Source organism: Nerophis lumbriciformis, linkage group LG07 (genome assembly GCF_033978685.3).
Source record: "Nerophis lumbriciformis linkage group LG07, RoL_Nlum_v2.1, whole genome shotgun sequence".
NCBI lineage: Eukaryota > Metazoa > Chordata > Actinopteri > Syngnathiformes > Syngnathidae > Nerophis > Nerophis lumbriciformis.
In genome coordinates, this window is record NC_084554.2 from 28,307,154 (window position 1) to 28,324,747 (window position 17,594).

At 38.6% G+C, this 17,594-nt stretch overlaps 2 protein-coding genes across 3 annotated transcripts in view; both read left to right on the top strand.

Annotated features, from left to right (window-relative positions):
- LOC133609695 (uncharacterized) overlaps nucleotides 1-17,594 on the top strand; it is a 280,470-nt gene that overhangs the window by 256,360 nt on the left and 6,516 nt on the right. The window lies entirely within an intron of this gene.
- Nucleotides 16,394-17,594, top strand: part of zfhx4 (zinc finger homeobox 4) — a 340,671-nt gene continuing 339,470 nt past the window's right edge. For both annotated transcript variants that reach the window (XM_061965537.2, XM_061965536.2), the window contains exon 1: nucleotides 16,394-17,437. The gene's annotated coding sequence lies outside the window, so the exon portion shown is untranslated. The remainder of the gene's footprint in view (nucleotides 17,438-17,594) is intronic.

The following is a 17,594-nucleotide window of genomic DNA, read 5'->3' on the forward strand; positions in this document are numbered from 1 at the left end:
TGGCGCTGGAGCGTCGGGCCCATACCCGGCCGTCGCCGGCAGCGAGACGCGCTTGGAGGTGCGCTCAGCGCGGCTCCCATATGATTGCGCACTGGTGTGCGTCTGGGTCGTGACAGTGTGGCACGCGAAAGTCTGTGCTGCATTGGATCAGTCTCCTTTCTTTAACAGGCAAAAGCTTTATAACCTCACCATACCTGCCAACTTTTGAAATCAGAAAAACCTAGTAGCCAGGGGTTCAAGGGCCGCAGGCCCCGGTAGGTCCAGGACAAAGTCCTGGTGGAGGGTTCAGGGCTTCGCCCCCCGACGCAAAATGATTATTAGCATTCAGACAGGTTAAAATGTTGCTAAAACCATCACTTTTCTATCAGTCACAGTGACTTTTCAAAACAAAAATATTACAGCAAAAATCATATGGGTTGATTGGCATGTTTATTCTGTAAACTAACTTCAATAGTTTGAAATTATTTTGACAGTCAATGCCAGTTATCCTGTCAACCTTTCACAAGACTTAAATTTGTTAATTGAAAGTATAAACAGTATAAACACTTTTTACAGTAAACAAATGGTAAAACAGTACTAAACAATTCCATAAAAAAAAAAATTGGTGTCATTATTAACTTTCTGTCCAAGCTTGTATAATCTACTGCCTTGTTCAATTGTAAAAAATATTCTGTGCCTAAAATTCACATTTCTATCACAATTATCATACTGTAAACATGGTAAGCTAACTTCATTAAAATTAATAGTCCTGTCAATAGCATGGAATTACAATTCAAATGTAGGTTTTTTGTAAGCCTTTCAAAATAATTCAAAATATGAAAAATTAATGAAAATTAATTTAAGCCATCAGACACTTGAAAAGTGGCACATCACATCTCTAATGTAATCATTTGAACTTTTCAACAGAAATAGCACTGCAAAAATATTAAGGACATACTTCTGTATTTTAGTAGTTATGCTGTCAACATTTAACAAGATTTCTTCAACTTGGACTTGAAAGCATAAATAGTATAAACATTGTTAACAGTATGTCGTGCTGTGAAATACAGCCGACAGGATTGCGCACCAAACACGAAGCAAGGCCAAAGCGCATGCATGCTGCAGGAGAACAAAGGACTTCTTTCATTTAAGGTTTGTGATAAACCATCAAACTCATTCGTTAAAAGGACTCTATAGTAATATAAAGCGAATTTTTCTGGACATTATCATGCAAGAAAAGTTTATTTTTGGGACCGCGATCACCGCGTAATGATTTTTAAAGGTTGCATTACAAACATTTAACTGTCCCATTTGATCAGCCAGTGCGATTGGAAGTTCATGCTCAATTATTGCCTCCGTAAATAAAACTTCGGCATTTATCACATCCAAAGAATCTGTTTGGGTGACGAAAAACGTTGAAAGTTTTCCACTTGTATCGCTAGCAACGGCATTAGACTTGTGTTTTTTTGTCCCAACGTGGTCTTTTACATCGCTAATTCCTCCGTGTCCGATCGAAAAATCTTGTCTGCACAAGGTGCAATTCGCGTAGTTTTCACCCTTTTTTTTTTTTAATTAATGAAGAAACGTATTTTTTATCACTGCAACCGTAACCCGGAATAGGTTGATGAAAACCGTACGAATTACGGGAAAACCGGAGTAGTTGGCAGGTATGCCTCACTAATGCCTTGCATCGTCTATATTAGATATATAACAACGGGCGGGTGCGGGCGAATGGCGGGCGGGTGCAGTTCTGATCAAACGTTATCGGGTGGATGGCGGATGGTTGACGACTTTCTGATGCGGTTGCGGATGAAATATTTGCCTATCCGCGCATCTCTAATATATATATATATATATATATATATATATATATATATATATATATATATATATATATATATATATATATATATATGTCTTAATAAGGTTATCCAAAAAATAGTGCTCGATACCGTAGTAGAGCGCAATATATGTATGTGTGGGAAAAAAAATCACAAGACTATTTCATCTCTGAGATGAAATAGTCTTGTGATTTTTTTTTCCCACACATACATATATATATATATATATATATATATATATATATATATATATATATATATATATATATATATATATATATATATATATATATATATATCTAATGACATGCACCTGGGGATAGGTTTATTGGCAACACTAAATTGGCCCTAGTGTGTGAATGTGAGTGTGAATGTTGTCTGTCTGTCTGTGTTGGCCCTGTGATGAGGTGGCAACTTGTCCAGGGTGTACCCCGCCTTCCGCCCGAATGCAGCTGAGATAGGCTCCAGCACCCCCCGTGACCCTAAAAGGGACAAGCGGTAGAAAATGGATATATATATGTATATTAATATACAACTCTCATGTAGATTGTGTAATGTAAAAGTGTTTTTTTTAACTCAAACCTGTTAACTTAACACATTTTTAATAGACAAATACACAAAAAAATGGTACAATACAGTACGCACATGCACCATGCAATGATACAAGCATAAATCGAAAACTAATTTACAAAAATAAACAACAGACACAAAAGGCTAAGCAAAAACATAACAACTTTATAATAATAAAGCAAAATACAATTAAAGACTATAACAGCACATAGGTTATAAGTATTTGTGTGTCCGTTAGTTCTTTATTGTATAGTTTGCAACACCTAACACATTGTTCCCTTTGAAAAATGTGGAATATTATTAGTCACATCATTGTCTCTAAAAAAAGAAAAGGATAACGAGATAATCTTCGTTATCTCAATATGTGAATCACAATTTATTTAACTATTTATGAGAACTGTTGTTTTTGTTATTCATTGATTTAAATTGTGCACAAATTGAGAACAGGCAATGAACACGTGTTAGTATGTGCTATGAAGTGGAACAAGGGTAGGATTAACAAGTAGGCGCTGATTCTTCCTACTCACTTTCGGACATGAAAATGGAAATATGTGAAAAATGTGATGTATCATACATATTGTAACCGTATGCATGTTTGAAGTAAACTTAAACAAAAACAACAACAAAAATATATATTTTTAATGTTTTTTTTTATTTATTTTTTTTTTAAATATATTGTTGAATCATTGCAATTTAATGTATTTGCTAATGTATGCTAAAACACACACTCCTGTAATTTAAATTAACTTAGAAACATTTTACAAAAATGAAATAAAGTTTCATTGGATGGACTCGTATACATTTTAAGTAGTAATATATGCTGTTTTTGTCAGATTTAAAGTTGAAAGAAGTAGTTTGCAATGGCACCACTTAAGTTGAATTGAACCTGCAACATATTTGTTTATTTTAAAAGTTACAACTACACAAAAAGAACAGTTCAAGTAAATCACTAAGATCTGAAAATGAACATGACATTCATGCCTATGTTGAGTGTGTATAAATAAGTAAGTGAAGCCCATCAGTGGTTCTTTGTGCTTGACTCGCGTTTGTGTGTGTACTTTTTTGTGAGTCGGGATGAAGGAGAAGATATAAACCGGGATTATGTTCACAGGGTGGTTTTTATCCTTGCAGGGGGTCTCAAAAAAGTAAAACGATGCATGCAAGGTGACCCTATCTTGGCAACACACACACACACACACACACGCAAACACACAGGTGGGCTTAGAAGCAACACACTCACCAGCCAGCTTGTAAACACACACATTCCCACAAGGGCACATGGAAGTGTACTTGGATATAAACATGTGACTCCACACACACAAACACACACACACACACACACACACACACACACACACACACACACACACACACACACACACACACACACGTGCACACACACAGGTGCGTTGATCCCCAAATAGGGATTATAAAGTGCTGATGTAAGAAATGAAAGAAAAGACAGCTTTTTGCCAAAGCTTCCTCTCCATTGTCACGGTGATAACGCTAACAGTATTGATGGTCGGTAAAATCTGCGCGTCAATAACTTCTCTCGTCTTCTTTTGTCGTGCTGGGAAAACAAACACGGCTGCCGACGCACTGACTTTTATTGCCCTGTAACAAAAGAACAAAACTTTTTTTCACCAAGTACCACCCCAGAAAAAAAAAGTACCTACCGTATTTTTCGGACTATAAGTCGCAGTTTTTTTCATAGTTTGGCCGGGGGTGCGACTTATACTCAGGAGCGACTTATGTGTGAAATTATTAACACATTACCGTAAAATATCAAATAATATTATTTAGCTCATTCACGTAAGAGACTAGACGTATAAGATTTCATGGGATTTAGCGATTAGGAGTGACAGATTGTTTGGTAAACGTATAGCATGTTTTATATGTTATAGTTATTTGAATGACTCTTACCATAATATGTTACGTAACATACCAGGCACGTTCTCAGTTGGTTATTTATGCGTCATATAACGTACACTTATTCAGCCTGTTGTTCACTATTCTTTATTTATTTTAAATTGCCCTTCAAATGTCTATTCTTGGTGTTGGGTTTTATCAAATAAATTTCCCCAAAAAATGCGACTTATACTCCAGTGCGACTTATATATGTTTTTTTCCTTCTTTATTGTGCATTTTCGGCAGGTGCGACTTATACTCCGGTGCGACTTATACTCCCAAAAATACGGTACATTAAAATACAGTAACGTGGTGCGCCTAAGTATTCATTAAAAACAAGGCATAGGTTTCATTTAACACGTATATTTAATATTTTTGGTCCATTGTTACATTACACACAGTTTGAACAGTAACACTGTGTGTAAATATAGGGAAATAAAACACTGTCCTTTAATCAAGTGATTCTTTGGTGTTCCGCTATAACAGGGGTGTCAAACGTACGGCCCCAGGGCCGGATCGACCCCGCGAACAGGTTTTATCCGGCCCGCAGGAAGAGTTTGCTAAGTAAAAAAATGAACCTGAAATTGTTGAATGAAAGAAACATTTGTTCTAAATGTGTCCACTAGATGTCGCAATAGCAATTATTTGTATATTTGTAGATGATGCTACATATGTACAAAAGAAACCACATGATGTTAGTACATCAGTCGAGAAAAATTTTAAAACTACATGAATAGCATCCTGTAATTTGATTTTGATATAATTGTTTTATCTTGATAGATTGAAAATGAACACCAATGAGTTGACTGATGAACATTATCAGATAATTTATTCAGAAAATATAAATAACGACAAATGCATTATTAACCGCAACAGGTAAGTGTAAAAAAAAAACCAACAACATTATGATTTGTACTTTTTTAGAATGTGCTTGTTTTATTTTTAAACAAAGCAAACAATCTGAAATTGTCTTTATTTTTAAGTTATCGTGCCATGATTTCACCAGTCCGGCCTACTTGGGAGTAGACTTTTCTCCATGTGGCCCCTGATCTGAAATTAGTTTGACACCCCTGCACTAGACGTAGCCTGCGTACCACGAGTGGTACTCGTACCACAGTTTACTAAGATAGATTATTGTGGAATTTCTCTTTGTCCGCAACGCAGAAACAAGGAAATGTAACTTTCAGTTCCTCCTCGCTGTTGCTTTGTGTCCGCACCTGCAGCACTGATCACATTTGGCCACCGGAGATGGGATTCCGGGTGACTCAGTTTTTTACCTCCGTGGCGTGACCTTTGTCGCCTTCCCCCACTTCCGCCCCTTTTTGTGTGTTGAAGCGATCGGTCATTGCAGGCACAAGCCGCCTCTCTCTGAAGTGGATTTGACACAAACTCCGGGTGCTGTTTTATTAAGAGTGAAAACAAAGTGGGAGGAGAGCAAATATGGCAGCGTGTGGACATGAAAGGCGGGAGAGTTCAAACTGCCTGTTTGGGTCTTGCAAGAATGCCCTTTGAGGGGGAAGTGGGCATGTTAGGTCAGCATCTGTGTCACGCCGGTCTTTTTAAAGAGATTAATTGATACCACATCACAGTTAGGGCTGCCCACACAGGGCCACTTGTAACACTGAATAATACATACATTTGCATATGATTATTATATATTTTTTTCACCTGGTCGTAGACAAATATGGCCACGGACCGACAGGCTGGTCTACTTTGACATCCACTGAGATGGCGAAAAAGACGGAAAAAGACCCTAGTTGTGGCAACTTTTAACCCTCGTGATTGTGATTGATTCTTCATCTAAACGGGTTTATGTGAGCGTCCCGTGAGTCGGCATCCCGGCGAGAGTGGAAATTGTACAGTAAGTGTTTGTTTTGCTATGATTTATTATGGTTAGCTTTAGGGATGTCTGAAAATATCGGCCTGCCGATAAATGCGTTAAAATGTAATATCGGAAATTATCGGTATCGTTTTTTTTATTATCGGCATCGTTTTATTTATTTATTTTATTTATTTTTTTATTAAATCAACATAAAAAACACAATATACACTTACAATTAGTGCACCAACCCAAAAAACCTCCCTCCCCCATTTACACTCATTCACACTCATTCACACAAAAGGGTTGTTTCTTTCTGTTATTAATATTCTGGTTCCTACATTATATATCAATATATATCAATACAGTCTGCAAGGGATACAGTCCGTAAGCACACATGATTGTGCGTGCTGCTGGTCCACTAACAGTACTAACCTTTAACAGTTAATTTGACTCATTTTCATTAATTACTAGTTTCAATGTAACTGTTTTTATATTATTTTACTTTCTTTTTTATTCAAGAAAATGTTTTTAATTTATTGATCTTATTTTATTAATTTTTTTAAAAAGTACCTTATCTTCACCATACCTGGTTGTCTAAATTAGGCATAATAATGTGTTAATTCCACGACTGCATAAATCGGTTGATATCAGTATCGGTAATTAAATAGTTGGACGATATCGGAATATTGGATATCGGCAAAAAGCCTTTATCGGACATCCCTAGTTAGCTTGTATGTTTAGCACCTGGCAATGCTGCTGATGCTATAGTAGTATTTTATTAAAGCTGCATTTGTTTAGCACTCAGCTGCTAAAACGTATTGCTCATGGTCCTTGTGTTCGAGCTCTAAAATAGATTAGTATTGTTGTTTTTAAAGGGTATATATCTCTGGTTCCTAACGCTACCTCAAGGATCACGTGACTGGCTTGCTCATTATATCTCAAAATAGCTCGGGAATCTCTGTGAGATTGATACTATTTTTATCATATCTATTTAGTCTTAAACTTTATGAGTATTTTGGTGTCAGATACATACGATAAATGCTTCAATATAGAGGCAACTTGTTTTTCCATTCTACTGGTACTTTAATGGCAAAGACTACTTCTAAATGAGACTCATAAGTGTAAGAAAACAACTGGACAGCACAGTTATTATAAGCTTGCCGTTAAATGTAAAACATGATTTTATTACCAAACAAATTAACATGTATTACCACTTAGTAACATGTACCGAGAATTAGTATTGTATCGGTTAAAATTGGAATGGTTACTACTGCAGTGCTAGTCACACACCAGAATCTGAAAGAAATTTAAAAAAAGAAAAAAACTGTGGTAAATTTATTTTCTTTACTTTTACTTTTAATAACATTTCAACTTACCACAAAATAAATTATATTCAATAATATTTTCCCTTTATATTGTGATATTATACAGCGCAAGCTGGATTAACAAACGTGGTCTGGTTTTTGAACAATATAAATATGAATAATAGGTTCCAGCCTGGACTAAAGTTCATATTTTAATAAAGGTTTGTACACTTTTGACCACAATATAGAGCGTTATACAGCACTGTATATGAAACAAGCATACCAAGAAGGCTCAACTTTCCATTTAACTAGAGATGTCCGATAATGGCTTTTTTGCCGATATCCGATATTCCGATATTGTCCAACTCTTAATTACTGATACCGATATCAACCGATACCGATATATACAGTTATGGAATTAACACATTATTATGCCTAATTTTGTTGTGATGCCCGCTGGATGCATTAAACAATGTAACAAGGTTTTCCAAAATAGAACAACTTCAACTCAAGTTATGGAAAAAAGTGCCAACATGCACTGCCATATTTATTATTGAAGTCACAAAGTGCATTATTTTTTTTTAACATGCCTCAAAACAGCAGTTTGGAATTTGGGACATGCTCTCCCTGAGAGAGCATGAGGAGGTCGAGGTGGGCGGGGTTGAGGAGGGGCGGGGTTGAGGGGGGGAGGGTAGCAGGGGGTGTATATTGTAGCGTCCTGGAAGAGTTATTGCTGCAAGGGGTTCTGGGTATTTGTTCTGTTGTGTTTATGTTGTGTTACGGTGCGGATGTTCTCCCAAAATGTGTTTGTCATTCTTGTTTGGTGTGGGTTCACAGTGTGGCGCATATTTGGAACAGTGTTAAAGTTGTTTATATGGCCACCCTCAGTGTGACCTGTATGGCTGTTGACCAAGTATGATTTGCATTCAATTGTGAGTGTGACAAAAGCAGTAGATATTATGTGACTGGGCCGGCACGCAAAAGCAGTGCCTTCAAGGTTTATTGGCGCTCTGTACTTCTTCCTACGTCCGTGTACACAGCGGCCTTTTACAAAGTCATACATTTTACTTTTTGAAATCGATACCGATAATTTTGAAACCGATACCGATAATTTCCGATATTACATTTTAAAACATTTATCAGCCGATAATATCGGCAATCCAATATTATCGGACATCCCTACATTTAATAATAAAGCCAAAACAACAACTAGCTGAACTGTCCTCATTTGAAACCGCCCCGCCGACACACACACACACACACACACACACACACACACACATCCTGTCACTAGCCCTGTAGTGCACTCACAGTTTGAAATCACAAAACTCCTCAACTTTAACAGCCAGGTTGCTACAATGATGAGGAATAAAAATAAAATCCACTTCACATTTGTTGGTTAAAATTCTTGGCATTCAGAAGAATAAAGAGTAAGGTGGTGAGGAGGCAGTGTCGACAACGCTGTGGACACTTCCTGAATGTTTGAATCCACAAATTGCTTGTCCATTGCTTTCTTTGAGCTCATATTGAGCTAGTAAAATGAGAAAAATGCAGGTAAAAAGCAAACAAAGTAGCACAGTAGCTAACGACTGCACTGCTGTGCTGACTAATGAATGTGCTGCCGGGCACAAAATGGTTGGATGAAACATTTGTACATTGAGACAAGATTCATTCTGTCCCTGGTTTGTAAATCGAAAAGTTTGCACAAGGATGGGTTTGTAAATTGTGGTTTCACTGTATTGACTTCATGTAGCATAACTTCCAAACATGTTATTCATCCAGAAAATAACGTCATCTTTTCAAACAACCGTAAGGCGTGCGTGAATGACTGGAAGAAAAGCTCGGAGTCACTTTGGGAGAACAGTTGCTTAGTTCCGCTTTTCGAAGTCTTGAAGTTGTTGAGCGAAAGAAAATAAGTTGATCAAAATGTGCAAGTATATTAGCCTGAAATTGACCGTTTCTTCTTGTCGTTGTGTTATGACTAATCCTCAAAAAGCAGGGCTGGGGGTGGGGGGCGGGGGGGGGGGGGGGGTGCTGCTTCACCTTCGATAATCATCCCTTCTCCCACGGGATCGTTCCAAACAACTATTTCTTTCATTGATGGTAATCAGACAGTCACGCAGCACACGCAGCACACACACACACACACACACACACACACACACACACACACACACACACACACACACACACACACTCACACACACACGCATACACACTATAATGGCAGTAAGTGATTAGGTTCACAGATGAGGAATCATTTTTGTCCATTTTCTGGGAAATTGTGATTGCTCCCAGCATTCATTAGCAAATCGCAGGGGTCAAATGATTCAGAGGCAGCATGTAAAAAAAAAAACTCCAAGTGCATCGCTCCAAGATGAATAAAGTGGGACGGCAAATTAACAGGCATGGCGCTCAACCGGCTCCCTGTATGAAAAGGGATCTGATGCTCTTATGTCCTTGATGTGTGTTGCAGCATTAGGAGGGAATAAGCCAACATATTCTCTTCCACAGGTCCTGCTTTGGGAGTCAACAGGAACATTTACTGTATGTTACTCTGTTGTTTGCATCATTTGAATGTGTGCGAGTGTAGAGGAGGGGGCCTTCATCCAGGCCTCCACGGGGGACTGTGATGGGTGAGTGAGAGACTGATAGGAGGAAGGGGGAGTGACAACATGAATGCTACATCGCATGATTGTGTTGGACGGAGCAGTCTGTGCTGCCTTTTGACCATTCATTACACTTTGTATGTTGCCGCCAAAATAATGAGACAGTTAGAAAACCTGCAAGGACGAGTGATTGGTTGTTAGATTTATTACATGTAATTGGTTTTTGATTAATCACATCTTGAAGCAATTGAGGCAAAATGGAGTGAGCGACAAGCGCTGTTGATTGAGTCTCCGTTACCGCTTTGGTCTGATTGTAAGAATGTTTCAAGTCTTTTTTTTCGAGTGAGTCTGTGCCTCGTATTATATTTGAGGTGTAGAGATGTATAGATGCAAAACAACACGGGGTGCCAAAGGCACGTCTGAGCTTTTCCTCCTGTCACTCATATACGGCAATTCGGGCGGTTACATCTATATACCCCAATAGTAGGACACATTGTCTTTTTTCCTGATATTTTTCAGGGGGATAAATACAAATGTGGTTATTTGTGGCCTTGTGATGAGTTGGCGACTCGTCCAGGGTTTGCCCCGCCTAGGGCTGGGTATCGGTACTTGATACCTTTCAGGTATCGACCAAAACAACCCGATACCAAGTACAAACCCCGTTTCCATACGAGTTGGGAAATTGTGTTGGATGTAAATATAAACGGAATACAATGATTTGCAAATCCTTTTCAACCCATATTCAATTGAAAGCACAACAAAGACAACTTATTTGATGTTCAAACTCATAAACTTTATTTTTTTTTTGCAAATAATAATTAACTTAGAATTTCATGGCTGCAACAAGTGCCAAAGTAGTTGGGAAAGGGCATGTTCACCACTGTGTTACATCACCTTTCCTTTTAACAACACTCAATAAACGATTGGGAACTGAGGAAACTAATTGTTGAAGCTTTGAAAGTGAAATTCTTTCCCATTCTTGTTTTATGTAGAGCTTCAGTCGTTCAACAGTCCGGGGTCTCCGCTGTCGTATTTTACGCTTCATAATGCGCCACACATTTTCGATTGGAGACAGGTCTGGACTGCAAGCGGGGCCAGGAAAGTACCCGCACTCTTTTTTTACGAAGCCACGCTGTTGTAACACGTGCTGAATGTGGCTTGGCATTGTCTCGCTGTAATAAGCAGGGGCGACCATGAAAAAGATGGCACTTAGATGGCAGCATATGTTGTTCCAAAACCTGTATGTACCTTTCAGCATTAATGTTGCCTTCACAGATGTGTAAGTTACCCATGCCTTGGGCACTAATGCACCCCCATACCATCACTGATGCTGGCTTTTGAACTTTGCATCGATAACAGTCTGGATGGTTCGCTTCCCCTTTGGTCCGAATGACACGATGTTGAATATTTCCAAAAACAATTTGAAATGTGGACTCGTCAGACCACAGAACACTTTTCCACTTTGCATGAGTCCATCTTAGATGATCTCGGGCCCAGAGAAGCCGGTGGCGTTTCTGGATGTTGTTGATAAATGGCTTTAGCTTTGCATAGTAGAGCTTTAACTTGCACTTACAGATGTAACGACAAACTGTATTTAGTGACAGTGGTTTTCTGAAGTGTTCCTGAGCCCATGTGGTGATATCCTTTAGAGATTGATGTCGGTTTTTGATACAGTGCCGTCTGAGGGATCGAAGGTCACGGTCATTTAATGTTGGTTTCCGACCATGCTGCTTACGTGGAGTGATTTCTCCAGATTCTCTGAACTTTTTGATGATATTATGGACCGTAGATGTTGAAATCCCTAAATTTCTTGCAATTGCACTTTGAGAAACGTTGTTCTTAAACTGTTTGACTATTTGCTCACGCAGTTGTGGACAAAGGGGTGTACCTCGCCCCATCCTTTCTTGTGAAAGACTGAACATTTTTTGGGAAGCTGTTTTTATACCCAATCATGGCACCCACATGTTCCCAATTAGCCTGTTCACCTGTGGGATGTTCCAAATAAGTGTTTGATGAGCATTCCTCAACTTTATCAGTATTTATTGCCACCTTTCCCAACTTCTTTGTCACGTGTTGCTGGCATCAAATTCTAAAGTTAATGATTATTTGCAAAAAAAAAAAAATGTTTATCAGTTTGAACATCAAATATGTTGTCTTTGTAGCATGTTCAACTGAATATGGGTTGAAAATGATTTGCAAATCATTGTATTCCATTTATATTTACATCTAACACACTTTCCCATCTCAGATGGAAACGGGGCTTGTAGTATCGAAACTGCGTCTGTCAAACGATACCTGCAATCGGTTCTTTTTGTACCCAGATCAAGTTACTGTTCCTATTAGAGATGTCCGATAATACCGGACTTCCAATATTATCGACCGATAAATGCTTTAAAATTTAATAACGGAAATTATCGGTATCGGTTTCAAAATTATCGGTATAGGTTTCAAAAAATAAAATGTATGACTTTTTAAAATGCCACTGTGTACACGGACGTAGGGAGAGGTACAGAGCGCCAATAAACCTTAAAGGCACTGCCTTTGCGTGCCGGCCCAATCACATAATATCTACGGCAAGGCATACTTGGTCAACAGCCATACAGGTCACACTGAGGGTGGCCGTATAAACAACTTTAACACTGTTACAAATATGCACCACACTGTGAACCCACACCAAACAAGATTGACAAACACATTTTGGGAGAACATCCGCACCGTAACACAACATAAACACAACAGAACAAATACCCAGAACCCCTTGCAGTACTAACTGTTCCGGGACGCTACAATATACACACCCCGCTAACCCCCCCTCAACCCCGCCCACCTCAACCTCCTCATGCTCTCTCAGGGAGGGCATGTCCCAAATTCCAAGCTGCTGTTTTGAGGCATGTTAAAAAAAATAATGCACTTTGTGACTTCAATAATAAATATGGCAGTGCCATGTTGGCAATTTTTTCCATAACTTGAGTTGATTTATTTTGGAAATTCTTGTTACATTGTTTAATGCATCCAGTGGGGCATCACAACAAAATTAGGCATAATAATGTGTTAATTCCACGACTGTATATATCGGTATCGGTATCGGTAATCAAGAGTTGGACAATATCGTAATATCGGATATCGGCAAAAAAGCCATTATCGGACATCTCTAGTTCCTATGGTTTTGCTCGTAGCCAATCACTGCAAGCGTTCTTCGATTCAATGCGCCAAGTGATTGGTCCAGCACCGCAACAACAATAGCTTGTATGGCGGTAAAGCGGGTTGAAGCAGTGCAGAATCAATCAATAAATCAATGTTTACTTATATAACCCTAAATCACCAGTGTCTCAAAGGGCTGCACAAGCCACAACGACATTCTCAGCTCAGATCCCACATCAGGGCAAGAAAAAACCCAACCTAATGGGATAAAATGAGAAACCTTGGAGTGGGCCGCAGATGTGGGGACCCCCCCGACCCCTCCATGGGCGACCGGTGCAATGGACGAATTGGCTGGCCATCATTACGAGATACGGAATGGTCAAAGGTATGGTTGTACTACACGCCTTTGGCACCGGGTACCAATAAATGCATACAATTCGGCAAAATTATTTCGGGGAAAAGGGTGAATACTAGCAATGTGATTAAACACCTCATCAAGCACGGAGCAAACTTAATGTTAGAGAACTGCAATGTGTTTAAAAAGCCGGCTTCCACAACACCAGCATCGTTGTCGTCATGTCAACAGGACACTGCTCAACCGTGGATAACTTCAGGTAATATATACATGTTAAAAGTACTCATCCTTTGTGTGTTAAAACATGTATTGTCAAGCAAATCGTTTTGGGCATGTCGTAGGCATGTGAGCTAACGCTAGCTTAGCTTGCTCGCTAATCACACAGCCGAAATAATACTTTGTTGTACATGTTTGTACAGTTATTTAATAAATATTTGAGCACTTTCAAAATGTATTTGTGTAAAAATATTGATTGGGGCAGAGTGGTGACAATTACGCCACCCATTGCATTCTTTTCACGTGATTAATATCGAATGAAGTACTCAGTTGGTATCGGTATCGTTTTAAGGGGAATGGTATCAGTACTGTTATCGAAATTTTTTAAACGATACCCAGCCCTAGCCCCGCCTTCCGCCCGAATGCAGCTGAGATTGTGACAATCTGTCACTTAATTTCTGTTTGTTTCCTTGTTTTGTATTCACTTCCGGTCAGCGTTCTTGTTTGGTTTCCACTTCCTGCTTGTCCCGATGAGCGCTGTGTTTGTTCCCTCACCTGCTGTTGATCAATCAGCATGTTCTATTTATGCCTGTCTCGAGCACTCCTCAGTGCTCGAAGATTGACTTATGTTTGGACCTGTTATGCACGACTGCTTCACTTTCTATTTTGAGTAAATTAAAACTCATCTGACCTGGTAGGCTCCAGCACCCCCGCGACCCGAACGGGACAAGCGGTAGAAAATGGATGGATGGATGGGTTATTTGTGGCCAAAAACATGGGAAAATGAGTTGCAATCTCAAGTATTCTCAGAACATTCACAGAGAGATGTTTTACATTCCATTCAAAATAATATAACAAACATATATATATATATAATTAATTAATTCCTACAACATAGTTTCATAGCAGTGACGTGCATGAGGTTAGTAGAGAAGCACTCCTTCTCCCGTGTCTTGTCCTCTGCTGGGTGCGTCTGCCTGGGGCCTGCCAGGCGGCACGGTGGGCCCGGTTCTGGGGGCCGTGTGGACTCAGGGGTCCCTTGTTCACTGGGCACTGCACCTGCTGTTTTGGGTTGGTTTGTACATATCTTATTTGCTGATGTCATTCTGTTGTTGTTGTTATGTTATCCCCATCTTGTCCCCGCAATTTCCCCCACTGTCTTCCTTTTTTTCTTCTTTCTATCCCCTCCTGCTGTGGTCCGGCTGTGCCAAACATTAATAGGAAATTGTCAAATAAAGTCAAATACAAATAAGGCAACAAGAGAAGTGTCCCACACTTCTCTTTTGTTAAGTGAATGTGTACAGTAAATATGGGCATTTACATCAACTATATGATTTGCCTGAGTAGGCACTGACCCTTTTTTAAACTGTACCTTCTTATGTTCTAATTAATGTTCATACAAGTTGCTCATAGCAATGATACATATGAGAATAATTAAATTCAGGCAAACAGTTTGTTTTTGTTAATTCTGTTTAATAAAAAGAAACTCCACAAAACCCACTAAAAACCAGTTGTCACGGTGGCGCGTGTCAGCTGATGATGTGACTCCAGGATGCAGAGACAGAAGGCGGCGTGTAGGTCAAAGAATACAATTCTTTACTTCGATAGCATAAAAGAGCAGAAACAAAAGGCTAGTGCAAAGCACACTGACAAAATAATATTAAAAATAATAATAATAATAATCCAGCACTGGCAAGGAGAAACAGGTGAACATAAACAGACTTGACTGGAAATAGAAAACAGGTGGGTCAGTATGAAACTGAAAAGATAGTGAAGGTGCAGCAAAACAGGAAGTAGAACCAAAATAAGAACACCAGGAATGAAAATAATACAGAACACAGGAAAATAACTAACCAGGTCCAAACCCTTGTGTGGACTCAAGCAACCATTAATCTTACCTTTACAGTAGGGATGTCCGATAATGGCTTTTTGCCGATATCTGATATTCCGATATTGTCCAACTCTTTAATTACCGCTACCGATATCAACCGCTACCGATATCAACCGATATGTACAGTTGTGGAATTAACACATTATTATGCCTAATTTGGACAACCAGGTATGGTGAAGATAAGGTACTTTTAAAAATAATAATAAAATAAGATAAGATAAATAAATTAAAAACATTTTCTTGAATAAAAAAGAAAGTAAAACAATATAAAAACAGTTACATAGAAACTAGTAATTAATGAAAATTAGTCAAATTAACTGTTAAAGGTTAGTACTATTAGTGGACCAGCAGCACGCACAATCATGTGTGCTTACAGACTGTATCCCTTGCAGACTGTATTGATATATATTGATATATAATGTAGGAACCATAATATTAATAACAGAAAGGAACAACCCTTTTGTGTGAATGAGTGTAAATGGGGGAGGGAGGTTTTTTGGGTTGGTGCACTAATTGTAAGTGTATCTTGTGTTTTTTATGTTGATTTAATACAATATATATATATTTTTTTAAACGATACTGATAAAAAAAAAAACGATACCGATCATTTCCGATATTACAATTAAATGCATTTTTCGGCCGATAATATCCATCTCTACTTTACAGTTGCCACTCGTTTATTCCAGTTAATTGGTTCCAGACCTGACCAGTTTTTTCAAATATTATAATATTTTATAATCGAATATGTTCATAGTTAGAGAATTAAAACCTGTTCATGACCTTTTAAATATGTTTTTACACATTATCAGAGCCCTCCTTACATAACACCACGATAGTCACCTTTTTACTTAAACACTCAATGTAGTAGACATAATAATAAACAATTATTACGATTAAATTCAGCTTCGATTCTCGATTCAACACGATTCTCGAGCCAAACAGATTCTCACAATATTTTATTTTGTATATAAATTCCATCCATCCATCCATCTTCTTCGAGGTCGGGTCGCGGGGGCAGCAGCCTAAGTAGGGAAGCCAAGACTTCCCTCTCCCCAGCCACTTCGTCCAGCTCTTCCCGGGGGATCCCGAGGCGTTCCCAGGCCAGCCGAGAGAGATAGTCTTCCCAACGTGTCCTGGGTCTTCCCCGTGGCCTTCTCCCGGTCGGTTGGTATATAAATTCCAATGAAACTTATTTAAAACAGGTTACAAACGCTCCCCTTGGCTACTGATGAATAACACTTACGCATAGAGGATGGCTTAAAAATAATAATAATAATAATAATAATAATAATAATAATAATAATAATAATAATAATAATAAGAGCAAGGACATGTGATATGATTTTTTAACAAATAACTATTTTTTTAAACCGTGATGGAGTGAATCTGCTAATTGGAAGCGTGAAGTGGCAGAGGATGACTGTATTTGTAAAAGAAGCCCATGCACCTACTGTATCCTTCTACAGGAAGCTCTGTTACTTTGTATTTATTTTATTTTTTTAAAAGTCTGTCAGCCACTTTGTTGAATGTTCACTTCCTATAACTGTGCTCTTTTGCAGAAAGATGATAGCTTTCATTTTCTGTGTGAAGGGTTGGACTCTTGTGGCGCTCTTATTTTGTATTCCTGTTTCCTGTTTTGCACCGTTGGCAGAAACTTTATCTTAATGAACGCTCGGAACGCACCTGGTACTGATTGGTTCTGTTTCTATTGTGTTGACCTGCCTGTTGCCTCATTGTTGACTTTTTATTGCACTGTTTTGGATTCTTACCAGCATGCCTTTTGCAAGATGACTGCATTGCGGTGAGTCGTGCTGTTTCTTGCAAACTTCTCTCTTTTGTCCCAAATTAAAATGCCTTTTGATTACTGCTACCACTATTTCCTCAAACCCTGGGGTAGAATAACCCCTAAATTTCACCAAGTGCATTTGAGGCTGTGCTGAGTTTGCATTAAAGCGGTG